Consider the following 21,087-nt stretch of genomic DNA (forward strand, 5'->3'; position numbering starts at 1 on the left):
AGGGGGAGACCCTCTGGCTTCTTCAACAGCTTACCTGATCTCTGCCTTGTGCCCCCTCCCTCCTCTAGCCTCCGCATCTGCCTCTGCTTTTAGATTGCTCTCTGCCTCAGTCTCTTCCTGTTCACTAAGCCCTGTTGCCTCTTTGGCTTCTGACACATCCTCCCAATCTTCTCCCTCTGACCTCTCATTGTCATCCCACCAGTAATCCCCTGGCTTCCTCCCTTGTGGGTTACCCAGCTGGTGCCTCCCACCATGCTTCTGCATCCAGCTAGTCCATGGCCCTAGGATAGTAGCCTTCGTCCCACTTCATGTTTTAAGCCATCCCCAATTCCCAAAGTGGCAAAAAGCTCTAGGTGCCACATTGCATTGCGCTTTAGAGTTGTAGTGTCATCATGCATTTTATTTTGTTTATTTGTTTTTATGAACAAAATTTGTACACTGCTGAATTGTAACTAAACCCCATAACCTATGTGCATGTGTACAAGATATAACGGGAGTAAAGGTCCTAAAAAGTGTCGGCAAGGCACAAGAGTGCATGGTTTGCCTCCCCATGATCAGGAGGGGCTAAAAGAGGCAAGTGTAATGGCAACTTCCATGTAGGAGAAGTCTCAAGTGGTGTGCGCCCATTCCGTCGAAGGTACATAAGCATAGGGGTCACAGTCCTACTGTTGCTTCAACTGCTCTGTTGAGGACACAAACCAGGGAGAGTTAATGCCTGCCACGTAGTTCCTAGAAGTGTGTGGCAGTGTGTATTCAGTGCTTAGGAGCTGCTGTGTGTGCTTTCGTCAACAAGAATAACTATCTGTCGTTTGCCCTCCTTGACTGGATGTGAGCAGGACACTCCACTGCCCCTTGGGGAAACATAAACACCACCAACAAAAACATTTCAATAAACCATTATGCTATCCTGGGAGATATATGTTTATCACTCCTTCTAATAGCGAACTCAGCTGCTGAGTGCTGACATTATAGCCATAACGCTGTTCTGCCACCTCTGCATTTCATCTCTCTGCAGCAAGTTGGCAATGCCAGTGGCAATGTGAAAAGCCTGACAGCAGAGGGCCTGTGTGGCCCACGTAAACATCACATAAGGGATTGGGGAAATGATTTTTCCGGAATGGAATGTCATTAAATTTGCCATCATTACTGACTGGGTCAGTATATAGCACAGTGGCAGGAACAGCTGGGGGTGTTTCTCCATAGAGCAGCTCTCTTTCAATCAAAGCCCGGCGTGCAGCAGTGGCTCGAACCTTTTGGTGTGCTTAAATTGATTTTCAAAAAGAATATCATGCATCTTGTTACAACAGCACAGTGTTACTTCAATATAGACTTAACAAAAGTCACTTCCACTGACACAGTATTAATCATAGCAGTTCTTTCTACTCATAACCGCAAAGATTATTGATCTAAATATGCCTGTTTATCTCAGAAACCAAGAACAAGCAAGCAACGGCACTCTTACTACACAAACACCTGTGATTCATATTCAGTAACAGTGGTGGGACAAAGGGCCTCCCAAGTACTTCACAGCAGGGACAGTGATCTCATCTCCTGGCAGGCTATCTGCAACCCTCTGTGTGCTAAATAGATAGGTTTTTCTCAGAGAGAAAATAAGCTAACCAGAGGAAGAGGTACATTACATGAGCATGCATGGCCAATGTTTAGAACTGCCACGGTTCATTTTAAAAAATAATAAAGTCTCTTTCTTGTGACTAACCAAAATGTCATAAAGTAGTGAGCAAGCTTTTGAGTCCACAAGAATTCTTCATAGGGTCAGATGTTGGATAAAGCTGAGTGGCAGCTATTTAAGTCATCACGTTTACACTGGCCAACAAACTTACTTACTTACTTTTTTATTTATTTATTTATTTTATTTGTGTCCCGCCCTTATGCCGTAGATTTCAGGGCAGTTCACAACATAAAAGTACAAGAAAAAAATACAAAAATCATAATAAAACCAGAAAAAAATGCCTACAAACCAATAGCCCCCTCCCCACACTCATCAGAAGGGGCACTGCTATGGGGACTGCTATGAAGAGTGCCCGTGTTTTAGAATTTACCACTTTGTTGCAAAGTAACATATTAAAATGGTGTGTGTTGGTTTTACTGACCATTAATTTCTATTTCTTTTTGGATAATTCTATATTCTGCTATTTTTGATTTTGTTAAATGTTATTGGGCATGTGCTTTTAGAATTATTTAGATTCATTGTTGCTTTATTGTTTGGCTTTAAGCTTTGCATATTTTATATTTGTTATATATTTTCAGTTCTGTAAATCACCCTGGATGATGATGATCACCGTATTTTTCGCTCTATAGGATGCACTTTTTCCCCTCCAAAAATTAAGGGGAAATGTGTGTGCGTCCTATGGAGCGAATGCAGGCTCCTTGGGTTCAGCAATAGCAACGCGAAGCCTCCGAGGTGCAGAGGCAGCGCTCCCTCCGCGCTCCAGAGGCTTTGCGTTGCTTTCGCTGAAGCCTGGAGAGCGAGAGGGGTCAGTGCGCACCTCTCACTCTCCAGCCTTCAGTGATAGCTGCCTGAAGCTTTTGGAGCACAGCGGGAACATGGAGGTGGTGGGGACTTAGTAGCTTCATGGGCACCAGGGGAAGACGTGAGGACAACATTACACCAACAATTGTCATGCTGGTAACTGCTGATGTAGATTCTTCTCCCTTCCCTTTTTAAAAAAACCTAAAAATTCATTCAGTTGAGTAGCAACTGTTTGTACAATTTACTCACTAGAGCTTTCTGGATCTTGATATTACTCCCCCTATTAGCAAAACAGGAGTCCTACATGCAGGCATGCTGAAGTGGAAGGGGAAAAGAGCTAAGATGGGTTCTGAGTCTTGTAAACTGTAGAGACTACAACTGTTTGAAAAAAAGACCAGGTTTTGTTGTCATTTAAAAAAGAGAACAAGGCCACACTCCATACCTAAACAAAACTCCACAGGGATAAAGGACTGCAGATGTGCTCTGTCATCATGGTGAATGTTGGCAGCAAAGAGTATCACACAGGTGCACATCCATATCCTTTGGGAGTTGGCAGTTAGACTGAAGAGATGCCAGCCCCCTTCTGCCAGCTTCTGTTCAGCCTTAAGTCCAAGGGTGGAGGGAGTATATGCACCCTTAGAAATGCCTGCCTTGACTCAGTTCTGCTTCTATATGATTCTCTAAGCTGAAAGTCTGCTTCCTTCCCTATAGACCAGTGGTGACGAACCTTTGGCATGCATGCCAGAGGCGGCACTCAGAGCCCTCTCTGTGGGCACACACGCCATTGTCAAAGCAGGGCTGTTGCTGGGGTTTGGCAAAGTGGCCGGCCGCTTCCCCCTCATGCCGCTGCATGCAGGAAACGCTCCCTAGAGTGTTTGCTGCCCACAGCATCGTCGGGGGGAGTTGCGCACCCACTAACCAGCTGGCATGGGTATCTGGGTGAGAGAGAGAGAGCACGCACACAAAGGGACACATGTGCAACTCGCTCGCCACACCTCCTGATCCGGGCTGGGAGGGAGGAGCGCCGCCCCTGGTCTAGGCGGACGGCGTTCTCCGTCTCCTCGGGGCTCCTAAAAGATGGAGCAAGAGATTCTCTGTGGCAATAGTGCAGGTGATTGGTGGCTGTGTCAAGGGCTGTTTTCAATTAGCTGCCATTGTGGCAATTGGGCGGTTGATTTGCGGCTTTTGGCAGCGAGTGTAGAGATGACTGGTGTCTTCCGCAACTTGTGCGATTGTAAGCATCTGTGCGGCTGATGAGCAATTTTCAGCAACCCCCCCCAAAAAGCTCAACAACTTTGGGAAATCCCCCCCCCCCAACAGCTGAACAACTCTGGGCAATCCCCCCCCCCACTCAAAAGCTCTTAGTACATCAGTGACCAAAATTGTGGAATCTTCTGGAAAAAGTGTATTTCCAAGGTTTGATGGCTCATAACTACTTTTTTTGGAGTAATACCAGTGCTTTCCCCCAATGGTGATTTTCTTGAGTCAAAATGAGAGTATTCCTAAACATTTTTTAAAGAAAAAAAGCACTGAGTTATACCATAAAATTATATATCAATTGAAAGGGTTACATTAACCCTAATGTATGAGTTGTCTTTTTCTAAACTAAAACCTCAGTATTCAGGTTAAATTACCATGTTGGCACTTTGTGATAAATAAATGGGTTTTGGGTTGCAGTTTCAGTACTTGGTCTCTAAAAGGTTCGCCACCAGTGCTATAGACCCTCTCAGGTGCTGAGATCAGTAGAGGGGGCCCTCTTGTTAGTTCCTCCACTCTCAAAGTCTGGGAGGCAGGTAGCAAACCAGGAAAACATTTTCTCTGTGGCATCCCTTAAGCTATGGAACTCCCCACTTTCAGAGAATGCTGAAGATTTACCTCTTTACCCTGAGTATATTGTATATAGTGCATATTCCCTTAACAAAATAACTGGTTTCCTCTTAGAGATTCTACCCTCATCTACACAGGACCACAGGTTTGGAAGGGATGCATGGACACCATCCAGACTGACCCCCCCCCCCCAAAAAAAACCCCTTATAACACTGGAACACTGCTCATGCACCTGCGTGGAAGTTTTGGATTTCGGCAAGTCCCTGCTGAGGCACTCAGAAAACCTGGCAGTGCCACTCAGGGCATGGGATGTGGATATCTGTGAGCAGCAAGAAAGTTCTTCAACAATGTAGTAGATTTTGTTCTCACCCTAATCCTTCATGGTTTAGTCTACTCTGTGCTATAGAAGTGAAGGGGAAGGCAGAGGCATTTAAAAGGGCAACCATACAATGGCTTTCATTCAGATGCTGAGAGAGTTAACTCTGCCCCTTAAGCAGTTAATGCTTAAACCATTTTAATGCTATACTAATTGTTTCACATCAGAGGGTAAGACATAAATTATAACCCATTGGGCTTTAATTGCATGTTCTTACATTGTTGCTAATTATCCTTTATTCCTGAAAAAAGAGAGCTTTAGAATGTTTAATTTTGGATTCCAAGAAATAAAAGGTACTTCCAAAGAGGTTATTCTTATCAGATGTGTGCTGCATCTACATTTGAATATTTTCAGGAAATTTCAGTCCATTCTCAAACTAGGACTTTGCTTGCCTTGACCTCAGTGCTGAATTTTTCAAAATATACTGTGTTAAGAGTTTGCAATGAAACTATATTCAACGTGTAGAATCCTTTTCTTGTCCTGTGATCCTAGCTGTTTGTATGTGGAGATGGCTTCAGATACTCAGTGCTACAGGGCATACTCTTAGAAATGCTCTATACATTTCCTACTCCAGGGACAAATGTAACTTCTGCATGGTCTGAAGGCAAAGCAATCTCACATTTTGGAAGGTGGATGGTGTGGAGCTTTGCAGGGCATCCATGTACAACACAATGTGTAATCTGGAACAGAGGAGATGGAAACTGTTAATCCTTCAAAGGTCCTAAGGAGTCTTATCTGGTCACTGCCAGCTCAGCCTCTTCCAGGTAGTCTCTGGATCAGGGGTAGGCAACCTAAGGTCCAGTGGCCGGATGCGGCCCAATTGCCTTCTCAATCCAGCCTGTGGACGGTCCGGGAATCAGCGTGTTTTTACATGAGTAGAATGTGTCCTTTTATTTAAAATGCATCTCTGGGTTATTTGTGGGCCATAGGAATTCGTTCATATTTTTTTTCAAAATATAGTCCGGCCCACCACATGGTCTGAGGGACGATGGACCAGCCTACGGCTGAAAAAGGTTGCCAACCCCTGCTCTGGATCATTGTTTGCTGCCGGATCTTCTGAGTAGACCCTTCCTCCTAAGTAGACCCTTGGTGATCTAGCGTAGAGTGAGCTGAATCAACTTTCAAAAATGAAGGGTGCTAAAAAGGTATAATGTGACTTGGGAATTCAAAGATATTTTGGTTAAATTAATATTATTTAGTTTTGCTTGGTAAGTAACATTTGTGTAAAATTGCATAGAAAGCATTAAAAATGATTGCCAGGTACTTGCTATTATTAGTAGCATTAGCATTAACATCTGACATTTTCAGAAGCTAAGATTTAAATTATTTGGTTTTCTGAAAGCAATTTATGTGCTTCTTAATCCAAATGTTGTCCAGTCACAAAAATAACAGCGCGGCTGATGGTCAGGGATGATGGGAGCTGTAGTCTAACAACTCCTGGAGGGGCCACAGGTTCGCTATCATTGATACAGACAACATGCACAACTTGTGATACATTTGGGACAGAAGGAAAACAACAAATCAATTCTAATAGAAGGGGATAAAAGCTCACATATTAACACCCCCCTTCAAATAAGCATCCCCAGAAATATGCCAAACAACTCATGGTAAAAACTGTCAAAAGGCAGTAAGTTGAGCTGCAAAGGTCTGACAGCAGTGCTCTCCCCCCCCCTTTCTTTTTTCTTTTTTCTTATGGTGAAAGAGCCTCTTTCTCCAATGAAAGGAACATAATCACTCTTCAAGGGTGAGGCATTTAATTTATTCCACAGGGATTCGTTTCAATCCTTTTCGAAAGCTAATCTCTGCTTTGAATTCCTGGTGTTTGCCATTGAGGAAGGGCACACGTAAGAGCCTGCTCAAACCTCCCTTCCCCTTTAAAGCCATGTCTGAAAAAGATTATTTTCCTCCTGCAGCTCCATTTTCTATTTGGTCTGAGTCAAATCGCTGGATGACCCTGGGAATAGCTGGCTTCACTGACAGAGCTTTTCCTGAGTCTGCTGACATCCTTTCTGATGTGGTAAATAAGTCACAGGAACCATAAAAACCAAGGGCTTGGTTTTTGTTTTTTTTTTCTGCTTTAACACATGGGCCACATTTAGAGTTCATCTCATCCAGGGGAAAATTTAAGCTTAGAACACGGACAAGACACCTTTTTTAAAAATCCACCCTGATCTGCCCCTGGGATATCCCATTTGCCCTCCCCATCATTGAGGCAAGAACAGTGGAGGGGCAACAGTGGCTCCTACACTTGTTGGGAGGGGGCTTCAGATGGTGGACTACTCTCTCTGACTTCAAAATCCTATGTCCTCTGGAGTGCCCTTCTAGGATTGCACTCAAAGCATGCATAGAATACTTTATTATTTCAGGACGGCACATATTCACAAGAACATTAAAAGAGTTCTACTGGATCAGGCCACAGACCCATTTACTCCAGCTTCCTTTTCTCACAGTGGCCAACCAGATGTCTATGGAAAGCCCTGAGGCTGGCTTGAGTGCAACAGTACTCTCCCCGTGTGTGATTCCTAGCAACTGGTATTCACTGGTTTCCAATAGTAGAGGTAGAACGTAACCGCCATGGCTAGTAGCCATTGATAGCCTCATCCTCCATGAATTTACCTAATCCTCTTTTAAAGCTATCCATCTTGGTGGCCATTCCCAAATATGAATTCCTTAGTTTAAATATGTGTGTTATGTGGTGAAGTACTTTCGTTTTGTCCTGATTCTTCCAACATTCAGCTTTGTGGAATGGCTCAAAGTTCGAGATTTATGGAAGAAAAACTATCTACTTTCTCTAAACCACGGGTGTCAAACACAAGGCCCGCGGGCCGAATCCAGCCCGCCAGACCTCGTCATGTGGCCCGTGTAGCCAGCAATTCCTAGTGTCCGTAAGGGCCGCCCCCTTCCTCCGCAAGCCCTTTTATCAATGACAAAGGCAGGAACACTCCTTCCGCGCCTATCCGGCTCTGCAAAAGGCAACCCTTTCACGCGCTTGATTTGCAACCCAACCCAGCCGCGCGGTGCCCTTTCTGATTTCTCCCTCTCCTCCTCGCCAAGCCCTGAATCGAGCCCACCCTCCGCTGTCAAGGCCTGTCTGGCTCGCAGTACCCATTGCGGTGCTTGCTTCTGGGAAATGCGGACTGCTTCCCGGCTCTCCGCCCTCGCTTTGCCCGCTTGGACGGAGCAAAGCACACGACACCGGCTGCGCCATCGCGGGGTCTGCGCGCGTAAGAGCCGCCGCTGCGCACGAGGCTAGGGATCCTTCTCTCTCTCCCTCCCTCGGTTCACCTTTGGCCCTGATCGGAGAGGCCTGATCCCGGGCCATCGCTCGCTCTTCCCTCTTGCACGAGTGACTCGCCCGCCGCTGCCGCCTCCTCCTCCTCTCCTCCCAGAAAGGCAGGCTGGGTGCGGGAGGGTCGCTGCACCTTTAAAGTCCTGCACATTTTCTGCAGTGTGTACAAACACCGAGGTCTAGCCGCAAAGTTAGCAAGCCTAGGCCCTTATTAAGGTGGGCTGGAGGAGGGTTGGCTCGGAAAGCCGCGCGGGTCGCTCTGTGCCCGCCCCCCTCCAAGCAACCCACGCACGACGGGTGCTGGCTGAGCAAGGTCGCTGCTGCAAAAAATAAATAAAGAGAGCACGAAAGCAAAATCCGCGCGCCAGGGGAAGCTTGGCCGGAGGAAGCCAAGCAGCAGCGGCGGACACATAGTCCTACAGATACAACCGGCCCTTTGAGGGTGACCAAACTGCTGATGCGGCCCCCGATGAATTTGAGTTTGACACCCCTGCTCTAAACCATGCATTTATTTCCCTTTATCATGCCCCACCCCTTATTTGCCTTTTTTTCTCTCCACCACCACTATTTTCCAATATAACAAAACTGCAACAATAAGAACTGAGTCTAAATGCATGATACAATTACCACTGGGTGCATTACGTACGTTAACCGTGCAATATTATTTCAGACACACTCTTTGGTTTTTTTAAAATAACACTCCAATTAATAACAAATCAAATCTTGCTACACATAATACAAATAATAAAGCCAATTATACATTCCAAATTATATAATTTAAAGGGACTTCCCATGTTCTGGCTGGTCAGGAGAAAATCTCATAATCATAAAGTATCATAAATCCGATATCCGATCTTATCCTTTATCTTATCATAACAGTCACTGGTATGCGACTTTCAATTGTATTTAACAAATCCATATGTATATTAGCATGCAAGAGGAATTTTATTTATTCTTCCTGTTGTTTTCATCAGATGTTTTTGGTGCAGTCCCCCTCAGAGGTCCCTTTTCATTCCATGATCTTATCTTCCAGGACTCTGAGCTGTCTTCCAGCTTTCCTTTGTCTATCAAAATTTAAAATACAACAATCCTTCAAATCTTTTAATGAACTGGTGTTTTTCAAATCCGAATAAGGGTCTTCCATAGGGGGCAATGCCATAAGGTATATTTCACAGTTAGTAATTGTTTGGTTCCTCTAAAATCCAAGCTTTGCTCCCCCCGGGCCCTAGGGGAAGCTTGCAAAGATCAAAGATTCACCTTCACTTTGATATTAATCCATATACGACAAGAATCCATGCAAGCAAATGTAGTTTCTTATGAGAAATATTCCCCAGTTGTAATCCATCGGTTGTGTTCAACCCCTGTAGAGAGGCCCTTTCTTTTTCTAATGCACCACCATTTATGCCATTTTATCGTTCCAAGCCGAAAGTATATCTACTCATGTTTTTGTACAAAGTCCTTTCATATCTTGCCAATTCCAATTAGAGCCCTCCACAGAGGGCCACACCATAAAGCATCAAATTCTCAAGTTTTTGTACAGTTCCTCTTGCATTCCGTTTAGTTAATTAAATCTTTCTTAGTGAGGCTTGCCAAGTCATGAAGTAATAAGTATAGAAAAGAAACAGATGCTCACCTCACATAAATCGTAGCAAAATGACGAAAATCCTTTCCAGATCAGAACCTTAACACTTCTTTCCAGGGTCCGAATTCAAATATTTTTTAAGGAACAGGAATACTCTCTCTCATGGTGCCAGCAATGGAGAGTTTCCAATTTGTGCAGTGCTAAACACCCAGCATCCCTGCCCCTGCATTCCATTGTAGTGAGCAGCAGATGAGAAGTCCCTCCCCCTGCCCTGGGGGGTTGCCAGGGATAATTACCCCCATATTATTCCTAATAAATTGCATGACTGGAGTCCGGTGCTATGGGAAAGCTGCCAAACGCCATGGCGATCGCACCAGAAGCCATTTCAGACACACTCTTAAGCACATTAGTAGTTAATATAGCTCCTGAACTGATGGGTTTGGGTTGTCAGTGAGAGAATTTTTATTTCCATCCCTTATATATGAGAAAAAGAAAAACCAGGTTTCATCCAAAGTGTCTCTCTTTGCAATACCTTTTATCATCCTTCTATGTCTATTGAGGTGTTCAGAGATAACCACAACCCATTCATTGCTGAACCATATTTCTAGTGGCTGTTCAGCCTCGGATTTCCAAAAACATGCCAGCAGGTGGCTGTCATCAGGGGGAAAATGAGTCTATGCCAGGTATTGAAATCTGGGTTTTTATTTAGTGAAAGTAGGACTAGTGCTAGAGATAAGTTGCAGGCCCTCCAAGTGTCCCTATTTTCCAGGGACATCTCTGATTTAGAGAAGCTGTCTGGGTTTCTGATTTGATCCCGAAATGTCCCACTTTTCCTTAGGATGCCGCCATTTTCATTGGAGAAAATAGTAAAATTATCATTATGGAATGGGACGTCTCTATTTTCCTTGGATAAATGTTGGAGGGTATGAAGTTTTTAGTGATCTTGGAAATGGTGTCAGAAACAGTGGTCCAAAACATTCACAACTTTGTAAACAGATAAACAACTACACAACTTTCTGAAGACATCTAAAGGCAGCCATGTATAGTTTTTAATGGTTTAATGGTTGATATTTCATTGTGTTTTTATATTATGTTGAAAGCCACCCCAAGTGGTTCTGAAAATTGAGTTGCGCATTAGATTCGATGGCACGTTAGTCTTGAGTAAATATGGTAGATAAAATCCATTTTCTGCTGCTTCTGCATTAGAAAAGAGAATTCTGGATTTTGAGTAATTTGTGACTCGGTGTAAAGCATTCAGCTGGTTGACTAGAAAGAATGAGCTTCTTTTGGATTCTGTAGCATTAGAAGTATCATCTGCAAAGGCATCAGATGATGCCTTTAATAGAAGAATCTTCTCACAGTCATTTGCCTGGCACCTTTATCACCACTGCAAATAACAACAGTGACAGGGAGCAGTCGTGACACATGCCTCTAAGAAGGTTGATTAGAGGGGCCTTAAAACCATTAACCACACTGCCTGTTCTGGTTTTCAAGCAGGACAGAATCCATCAAAGGCTGCTGTTGCTGCTGTTTTTGCAGCCATTTTCTTAGTTTTGTTCTTTTCTCCTTTTTTTCCTCCCCCCCCCCCGCGCCTTCTTCCCTCTTCAGGATCAGTGTCTTCTCCGCTGTCTTCTGCTCCTCTGTGTATTTATCTCCTTTTGGCTGAAGCTGTAACTGGTCCATTTTTGTTTTTATTTTGCTTCAAGGTGGGTGATTGCAGCTTTAGTTATTCATTCATGTGTTATCAGCAGTTTGAAGAGGTAACCCCATCTATATTTGATTCCAGCTTCTCTGAGTGCAGCAGTGAATTCATGGAACACACATCTGTATTGCAAAGTTACAGGCTGTAGTGGGTCTTCAGGATCTCCAGAAGTCCCTCCCCAACAATGGGAGTCAGTGACTGAAGTGTAGGTGAGTTCCCACAAAGCTAGACACAGTGATAACAGCAAGAACCTTTATTGAGCTAACAGAACTGGACAATAACAGCAAAGCAACTGCTTATGTACATTTCTGAAGGCCTGGGCCACTCCCACTCTCAGTGTGATTGGCTGTCTAAACTCCCAAGCTGCAGATCATAACTTAGAGTTTAAAAACCAATGGCAGTGGCCCAAATCCTGAAATGTTCTGTGATTGGATATTATGTATTGAATTAGAACACAGGGGCTCAGAATCCTTAGTCCAGACTCAAGCTCAGGCAAACACAGACCACTGAATATATAACAATAACCCCCACATCATCAGAGATAATTCTAATGGCTGGCTTCTAAAGGATGCAATGTGAGCTACAAAATGAGCTTTTTTCACTGCCCACACTGTAGGCACAACTATGTGTTCTTAGCAGTTTTCCGTAGGCTTCAGAATGAGACTTGCACCACCTGCACTCCAGTTCTCATCCAGCCTGCTTCATAGTCTGGAGCACCTCAAAGTACCAAAGAGCCTCTCAGGCTCCAAAACACTGGCAAGGATGCCCAGGGCATCATGATCATGTCTGTTTCATCTCGCTATTCCACGGCAAGGGCTTCAACAGGATCACCAGTGCAACGAGAAAATCCCTCAGGACATTCAGGGACATATCAGATGACATCAGTCTCCCAGGGCAGGCCATACCTCCCTTCAGAGCGGCACTGCCATTGTTAGTTGAAACTTAACCAGATAATGGTTTGGCCATTGTACTCCTTCTATCTTCAGTAAATCCCTCATACCAGTTTGGGCAAAGATCACATCCAGAGTGTGCCCTGCCTCCTGTGTTGGACTGATGGTAATGTGAGAGAGACCTGTGGTTGTCATGGAGGTCATGAAGTCTTGAGGTGGCCCATCAGCAGCCTCCACATGGAGATGGAAGTCACCCAAGATTATCATTTTATGGTCCTCCAACAATATCCCAGAGACTACCTTGGTCAGCCTGGTTAGAGATGCAACAGAGTGATCAATAGACCAGTAGCATCACTGATCTGTCTTCTGGCCCAACACCAGTGAAAGACACTCTAAGACTATCTCAAGGTCAAGAGGCTTCCTGATCAAGGAGATGGTGTCCCTGCAGACAATAGCAACTCCCTTGTTGAATCTCTTTTTGAAAACACTCAAACTGTTTATTATCTTGTGGTGATTGGAGACAGATACTTATGCTGCCATTTAGCTCCTCAGCTAGCTCATTTGCCTTTTCTTTCTCTTCTAAAAACCTCAAGTGGTATAGCCTGGAGGTAGTTCCAGCCCTTTGTTTTTATGTATCTGAGAAGGAAAGATTAAACAATTTAAAAAGGGATATGGGGACATATTTTTGCATGTTGTGGACAAATTATGGTTATACATCATGTACTCTGGGCCCATCACTAACCTGAGGGTTCTCAGAGCCTTGTAAGGTGGAGAGCTTTAAAAGCTCTTTCTGCAGTACGTCTTCCCTACTCTTCATTTATTTATTACTTTCCTCCACCCATGGTAAGCTGCAGTCACGTAAGTATAGTGAGTGTAAGTTGTGGGCCCACCATATGCTCAGGAGAAACTTTATTAAGGACTCCATCACAAGGCATGGTCTCCTCCACTATACAGTGGTACCTCGGGTTACAAACGCTTCGGGTTACAAACACTTCGGCTTACATACTCCGCTAACCCGGAAGTAGTACCTCGGGTTGAGAACTTTGCTCCAGGATGAGAACAGAAATCGCACACCGGCGGCAGCAGGAGGCTCCATTAGCGAAAGCACGCCTCAGGTTAAGAACGGTTTTGGGTTGAGAATGGACCTCCAGAACGAATTAAGTTCGTAGCCAGAGGTACCACTGTACATTGAATAGGATTTGTTCCACTTTCTGATTTTCTTTTAGTCTGTTAAGATTTTACCCTGAGAAGTTAATAACAAATACTTCTTCTCTGGTGATCACTCGTAGCCGAGTAAGATTGTCTTCCATAAACACGTTTTAACAATAAATCCAGAAGTGACTGTGGAGGCCAGTTCTGGATCCACATGTCTTTCCATAGTGGGGACATTGGTTTCCAGGCAGGAGTTGATCTCAGTGTGGACTTGCCAAGTGTGCCTTCCTCTTAGGATGTTTCTCCCTTGTGTCCTGAGTTCGAGTGTCTTCAAAGCCCATGACACCTTTGGTAAAGGCTGTTCTCCAATTGGAGCACTCGCAGGCAAGTGTTTCCCAATTGTTGGTGTTTATACTACATTTTTAAAAAATTGCCTTGAGACAGTCTTTAAACCTCTTTTGTTGACCACTAGCATTAAGCTTTCCATTTTTAAGTTCGGAATAGAGTAGTTGCTTTGGAAGACGATCATCAGGCATCCGCACAACATGACCAGTCCAACGAAGTTGACGTTGAAGAATCATTGCTTCAACACTGGTGATCTTTGCTTCTTCCAGTACACTGGTATTAGTTCACCTGTCTTCCCAAGTGATGTGTAAATTTTTTTTGAAACACTGTTGATGGAATCTTTCAAGGAGCTGGAGATGGCGTTTATAAGTGGTCCATGTTTCACAAGCATATAGTAAGGTTGGTAGTACAATAGCTTTGTAAACAAGCATTTTGGTTTCCCTGAGAATGTCCTGGTCCTCAAACACTCTGTACTCCAACTGGGAGAAAGCCGCACTCGCAGAGCTCAGGTGATGCTGGATTTTGGCATCAATGTCAGCCCTTGTGGAAAGATAACTGCCAGGTAGGAGAAGTGATCAAAAATTTCCAATGTTACACCGTTGAGTTGGATTTGTGGTGCTGCAGAGGAGTTTTTTGTACTTGTTGGTGCAGCACTTGGGTTTTTTGGATGTTGAGCCATAGGCCAAGCTTTTTGTTACGGTAACCTTACTCTTTGCTTTCAGCCTGCTCAGATTAAAGAGCTTTCCATTTGTTCGATATATGATTTCTACTCCGGTGGGGAGTTTCCCTTTGACAAAGTGTAGGATTATGGCAATGAAAATAATGAATAGAGTTGGGGCAATAACACAACCCTGTTTAATACCTGATCCCACTGTGAATGGTTCACTTTGAGAGCCATTGTTATCTGCAATTGTTGCTGTCATATTATCATGGAGGAGCCAAATGATGTTCACAAATTTATCTGGGCAGCCAATTTTCAGAAGGACAGTCCACAGGGCATTACGATTTACAGTGTCGAAAGTCTTAGTCAGGTCAATAAACGCCATATACAGGGGTTGGTTTTGCTCTCTGCATTTTTCCTGAAGTTGTCGAGTGGTGAAAATCATGTCCACTGTCCCCCTAGAAGGCTGGAAACCATTTTGGGATTCAGGAAGGGTCACCTCTGATATTGTTAAGAGACGGTTTGCTAAGATCCTTGCAATAATTTTGCTGGGCGCAGCTAATAGAGAGATGCCTTGATAGTTTTCTGCAATCTGTCACCTTTCTGTCACCTTTTTTTTAAAGACATTGATAATTTTCTGTCACCTTTTTTTAAAGACATTGATAATTTTGGCATTCCTAAAGTCTGCTGGGATCTCTTCTCTCCTCCAGATTTTTTCAATGAGTTTGTGAAGTTGTTGTGTAAGTTCAATTCCAATCACTTTGAAGACTTTGGCAGGTATCCCATCTGGTCCACTGGCTTTGTTGTTTTTCATTTGGTGAATAGCTGTACACAACTCTCCCAGATTTGGAGATACTGCAAGCTCATCTCTAACTTGTTTTTTGTGGAATTTGTGAGAAGATCTCAGCAACTACAGGGGAGTTGCGGTTAAGGAGATGTTGGTAATGTTCTTTCCAGCGCAGTGCAATAGCTTCTTTATCTTTTAGAAGCGTGGTACTGTCTGCTGAGCATAGAGGGCATACGCCATGATTTATTGGCTCATAGATAGTCTTTGTGACTTTAAAGAAACTCTGTGCATTATGAGTGTCATAAGTGCTAAGTGCTGAATCTCTTGAGCGTTTTTTATCCACCAGGTGCTTTTTACTTCTCTGGTTCTTCTTTGAACCTCAGCCTTAGAGTTGGCAAAGGTTTTTTTCCTAATGGCACAGTTTCTGTCTCTTTGCCAGATCTGAAAGGCCTTCCTTTCCTTGTCAATCATGCATTCAATCTCACTGTCATTCTCATCAAACCAGTCCTGGTGTTTCTTGGTTTGGTATCCAATAGTTTGTTCACAGGCTGCAATAATGGATGTTTTTAGCTTGGTCCAATGTTCCTTGATGTTATCAGGGAATTCTGAAAGCAGATGGTCCTTAAGAGCTGTTTGGAAGCAATCCCGCTTAATGGGATCTTGAAGGGCTTGAGTGTTCATTTTGCACCTTGGTTTCCTTCCTTGAAGCCTGCGTTGAGGTATAATCTTGATAGCCATCATGGAGCATATTAGCCAGTGATGTGTCCAGCAGTCATCGGCACTCGTCATAGCTCTAGTAAGGAGCACATCACGGTGATCTTTAGCACGGACAATAACATAGTCTAAGAGGTGCCAGTGGTTTGACCGAGGATGCCTCCATGAAGTTTTTAATTTATTTTTCTGTTGAAAGAGTGTGTTGGTAATAACAAGGTTGTGCGCTGCACATATCGTCAAAAGTAAGATTCCGTTCTAGTTACTGTTACTAATTCCTTCTTTCCCAGTAGTTCCAGGCCACAGATCAAAATCTCACCCAACTCTTGCATTAAAATCATCCAGGAGGATAATTTTATCTTCTTTAGGCGTCTCTGATAGGACGGTATCCAGCTGAGAGTATTTTTTTCCTGTAATGTCTTCATCGACATCCAGTGTTGGTGCATAAGCACTGAGAATAGTAGCCTGTTGGTTTTTGGTGAGTTTTATTTGAAGGGTTGAAAGTCGCTCATTAATGCCGGTAGGGACATCACAGGAGCTTCACAAGATCGTTTTTGATAGCGAAGCCTACCCCATGTATTCAACGTTCTTGTTCAGATAGACATATCAATGTTAAAACGTCGCAGCTCTCTTGCAATGATGGCAGTTCTGCGTTCAGGACACTCGTTATCTCTGTTATCTAACAAAGTCCGTATATTCCATGTTCCAAAGTTCAGTTGTCTTTTACGACCACTGGGTGGTGACCCCACTGGGCACAGTAATCAAGTCAGAGAAAAAGGGAGACAGACTTTGTTTAGGGCACCTTTTCTAGCCCCTCCCCCTTTTCGGGGTGAGCGGAGTGGATCCTAAAAAGGGCTGCTCAGTCATGGATACAGCTGTCGAGATGCTCAGCTGCCTCATTTCTTGAGTCAGAACAACTGAATCTGTATTCACTGCCCATGTGCTAGGCGCTTCCAGATTTCATGATCCTGCCCCTGTTACCATTTGCTGATTGCCATGGGACTTTTGGGATTTGGGTTTGGGATGGGTTTTTGGAAGAAGCCTGTGTATGAATTTGTTTTATTTTTGTAGATCAGTGCACACTGACCAACGCACAGTCTTCACAGTAAGGCTCTGTTCCGATGGTATGAGCAGCCACGACGACCAGTAGATTCTTATCTGCTGCAGCCTTCATCCGCCTTCACAGCCGTTGTAACATATCACTTGTTATCATCCGCCTGTTTTGCCATTGAGGACTTCTTGGATCATTCTTTGTCTAGCTCTTTCCCTTTGACCTTACCGCCTTGGGTGACCCTTCTGGGAGTACGAGATTCCCGACGGTCTCGCTCACAAGGTGAACAAGGTGATGATCCAGCAAGGAAGAATAACAAATACAGGAAATGTAAGGTAAAGGTAAAGGACCCCTGGACGGTTAAGTCCAGTAAAAAATGACTATGGGCTGGGGCACTCCTCTCGCTTTCAGGCCATGGGAGCCAGTGTTTGTCTGCAGACAGCTTTCCGAGTCATGTGGCCAGCATGACTAAACCTCTTCTGGTGCAACGGAACACTGTGACAGAAACCAGAGTAAACGGAAACGCTATTTACCTTCCTGCCGCAATGGTACCTCTATATCTGCTTGCACTGGTATGCTTTCGAACTGCTATTTTGGCAAGAACTGGGACAGAGCAATGGGAGCTCACCCTGTCGTGTGGGTTCAAACTGCCAACCTTCTGATCAGCAAGCCCAAGAGGCTCAGTGGTTAAGACCACAGTGCCACCCGCATCCCTACACAGGATATGTAAAGAGTACCAGCAAGTTCCCTGGGTAATATAAGGCTGTAAAAGCAGTAATTGTGATATATTTATTGTGAGTGTGAAGAACTTTTGGTATGAAAGTGTTAAAAAGATGAGATACTGTGATACATTTTAAAATACAAGGCATTGCACAGATAGATAATGTTCATTCATGCAAGCATGATTCATAAGGGGATTCATCAAAGGCATGGCATATTTGAGGAAGGCTGCCAGAGTTCTGAGATGGAGATTTGAAAATGAGGGAACCACATTATTTAACCTAAATTTAACCCCCTCCCCCAATTGCAGTAGCAAATTCCCTTAAACATGCAAAACAAGCATGCAGAGGAATGGAAGCTTTATTCAGAAGGTAGAACTTATTAGTAATTTAATGAGAAGTCAGACTCCAGCTGACACATTCCTTTGGGCTTTAAGATTGAGGTCAAGCATTCTGGTGATGCGCAGAGCTGAACTACAAAGACTTTAGCTTATTCACAGATGCTTGATGATGGTCAGAGAGACAGGTACAGAAGTGAGAAGGTGGTGGTAAAGCAGACTGATAAAAACGGCCAACATGCTTTGAAGAGCAAAGGCAGAATTTGGGCCTATGAAGACCATTTTGGGGAGTGGCTGGGGGAAAAACAACAATGTTGCCTTTGCAAGTCTTTTTTTATTTAGTGTATGCATAATAAGAGGTCTCATTTGTGCATGTTTTGCCTTCCAGAAACCATCAGCGTTCAGTAAAGTCTCACTGACTTTGCAAACAGTGAAAGGCAGTCATCTTTCTTCCTTCAGCCCCGCACCCCAAGTACTTGCAACAATAGAACTTTGTACTTTGGAGCTACTCCTGGATCCATCTTTGTTTCTGGGTTAATTTTAACATGCTAAATCCATTATCTGTCACCTATGAATTAGAAGGGGGAGTTTAGGAACTAGAAGGGGTGTCCAGGCACCCCACAAACTCATAACGCTATTATTATAATAAGCACCCTTTCTGACATTAGGCACACTGATAAAATGGTAGTGATCGGAATTTTTTTCATAAAAAACTTAGCATTATTGCAGTCCTGTATTGCATAGTGTTGTAGTGCTATAGCACCATCAGCAGTAGCATCATCATTAATAACAACAACAACAACAACAAGTATTATGGTGCTATGGCACTATGCCTCTTTTTCATTAAAAGATATCCCCTTCTAAGTTCCTTCCAAAGTACCCACTTCCCCAGGCATAGTAAAAGACCATACATTTGATAAGTTAAAAATGGTTTACTTATGAACTCCTCAAAGGTCAGATTCATGTGCTTTTCCAAACAGCAGTTGGAAAACACAGGTAGTCCAAAGTGCTGAACGTTCCTAAATAATTTGGTACAGAAGCACAAGAATAGACTTGACTTCCTTCCTCCAAGGGGGAGGGTGTGTGACCTAGCTAAGCCTGGCAGGGTAGCTTACTCTATGGCACTGACCTTGTCTTGGGTTCATTAGCCTTAAGCATTTTGATTATACAAGGCTGGTTATCTCATACCCTTAAGGTCACCTAGTCCAACCCCCTGCAGTGCAGGAATCTCAACTAAAGCATCCAGGACAGATGGCCATCCAACCTCTGCTTAAAAACCTCCAATGAAGGAGAGTCTACAACCTTCCAAGTGAGTCTATTCTACCATCAAACAGCTCTTTACTACCAGAAAGCTGTTGCTGCTGTTTTAATAACAGCCCAGACACTGTTCAGCCTGGACCCTGAAGTCTAGCTCCAAGGGCCTTCTGGCAGTTCCCTCACTGCAAGAAGTGAGGTTGCGGGGAACCAGGCAGAGGGCCTTCTCAGTAGTGGCGCCCGCCCTGTGGAATGCCCTCCCATCAGATGTCAAAGAAATAAACAACTATATGACTTTTAGAAGACATCTGAAGGCACTCCTTTATCGTGAAAATTTTAATGTCTAATGTTTTACCATTTTTATGTGCTATATGCTGCCCAGAGTGGCTGGGGAAACCCAGCCAGATGGGCAGGGTATAAATAATAAAATTATTATTATTATTATTATTATTATTATTATTATTATTACAAGGTTACAGGTTCTCCAAACTTGGACTGCTGTCCTGTTCATACCCACTTTCCTGGGAGTATGTTTCTGAATGGAGGTGGTATGCTTGTGGATGTCACCGTTACATGGACACACAGTGGTACCTCTGGTTACGAACGCTTCAGGTTACAAGCTCTGCTAACCTGGAAGTAGCTGCTCCTGGTTGCAAACTTTGCCCTAGGATGCGAACGGAAATCCATTACCGAAAGCGTGCCTCAGGATAAGAACGGTTTCAGCTTAAGAACGGACCTCCGGAACGAATTAAGTTCGTAACCAGAGGTACCACTGTATATCTGGCCATTCTGATAGATGGTCCTTTAGCCTGATCCTGTAGGCACCTCTCATGTTATGTACTTACTGTACTCAGTGTGGATTATTTTTGACCAAACATGCATGCTTTTGCACTCTGTCAGTCCATTCACTTCCAGCTTTGTGATGCCTTTTCTGGTGAACCAAGTCTGGAAGAATAGCCTGACTGACAGAATCACTCATGCAAAGATTATTTGAGTTTGACATGTCCCCCTTACAAGAGACACAGATAAATTGTACTGAATTAACAGTGAACTTTCTGGTGGTTCCAGTGAATGTTTCCGATGTATCTCCAGATTTCAACTCAATATAGCTAGAATGATCTTCAGCAAGTGGAATGAGCTGAGTCTGAAGGTGGGGTAAAGGAGGAATTTGTTCAGCCCGCTTTTCACAACTGACTTACTCAACTGAATGGTTGCAAACATATGATTGCAGTTTAGAACCAAAACTTGATTGTTCATTACAACACAACTCCAGATTGTATTATGTACTTTTTTGGATTTTGCAATGTAGTTTTGGTCCATGAAATGTACACACAAAGTGGGGCACATGGCCATCCATCATTGATGCTTTAGTTAAGATTCTTGCATTGCAGGGAGTTGGACTAGATGTTCCTTGGGGTCCCTTCCAACTCTACGGTATAAGGAAACAGGTCTCTCAAGTAATCTGGTCCATGCTTCCCACTGGATAGGTTATCCTGTGTTCTTCCAGTCATGACTGGCAACCACCATCTTTTCTTCTCTTGGCTTCTTTAATATCATGTTGTACTTGTATGTCTATGAATGGTTGCTCCTTTAGTACCTGTGTGTTATGTTTACACGTGTGTGTGTGTGTGTGTGTGTGTGTGTGTGTGACAGAGAGACAGAGAGAAACCAGGCCCTGAGCTGTAGAGACCATTATATAAGTACCAGCAGCTTGAACTTGGACCAATAGTGGATTGGCAGCCAGTGCAATCCCACAAGTAGCATGTTATATGCTTATATGCTGATGGGTAGTTTGCTCTCACAAACAACCTAGCCTTTGCATTTTGTACCAGCTGCAGCCTCCACAACAACCCCAAGAGCAGCCCCACGTAGAACAAATTGCAGTAATCCAACCATGAGGTTACCAATGCAT

At 43.8% G+C, this 21,087-nt stretch overlaps 1 protein-coding gene across 5 annotated transcripts in view; it reads left to right on the forward strand.

Moving 5' to 3' along the window:
* Positions 1 to 21,087, forward strand: part of LOC308578800 (uncharacterized protein) — an 85,201-nt gene that overhangs the window by 12,544 nt on the left and 51,570 nt on the right. The window contains exon 4 of one of the 5 annotated variants that reach the window (XR_014004103.1): positions 6,608 to 6,711. The exons of the other annotated variants lie outside the window; for them this stretch is intronic. The gene's annotated coding sequence lies outside the window, so the exon portion shown is untranslated. The remainder of the gene's footprint in view (positions 1 to 6,607; positions 6,712 to 21,087) is intronic. 5 annotated transcript variants of the gene reach the window in all.

The sequence above is a fragment of the Podarcis bocagei genome (assembly GCF_964188305.1).
Source record: "Podarcis bocagei genome assembly, chromosome: Z".
Taxonomy (NCBI): Eukaryota; Metazoa; Chordata; class Lepidosauria; order Squamata; family Lacertidae; genus Podarcis; species Podarcis bocagei.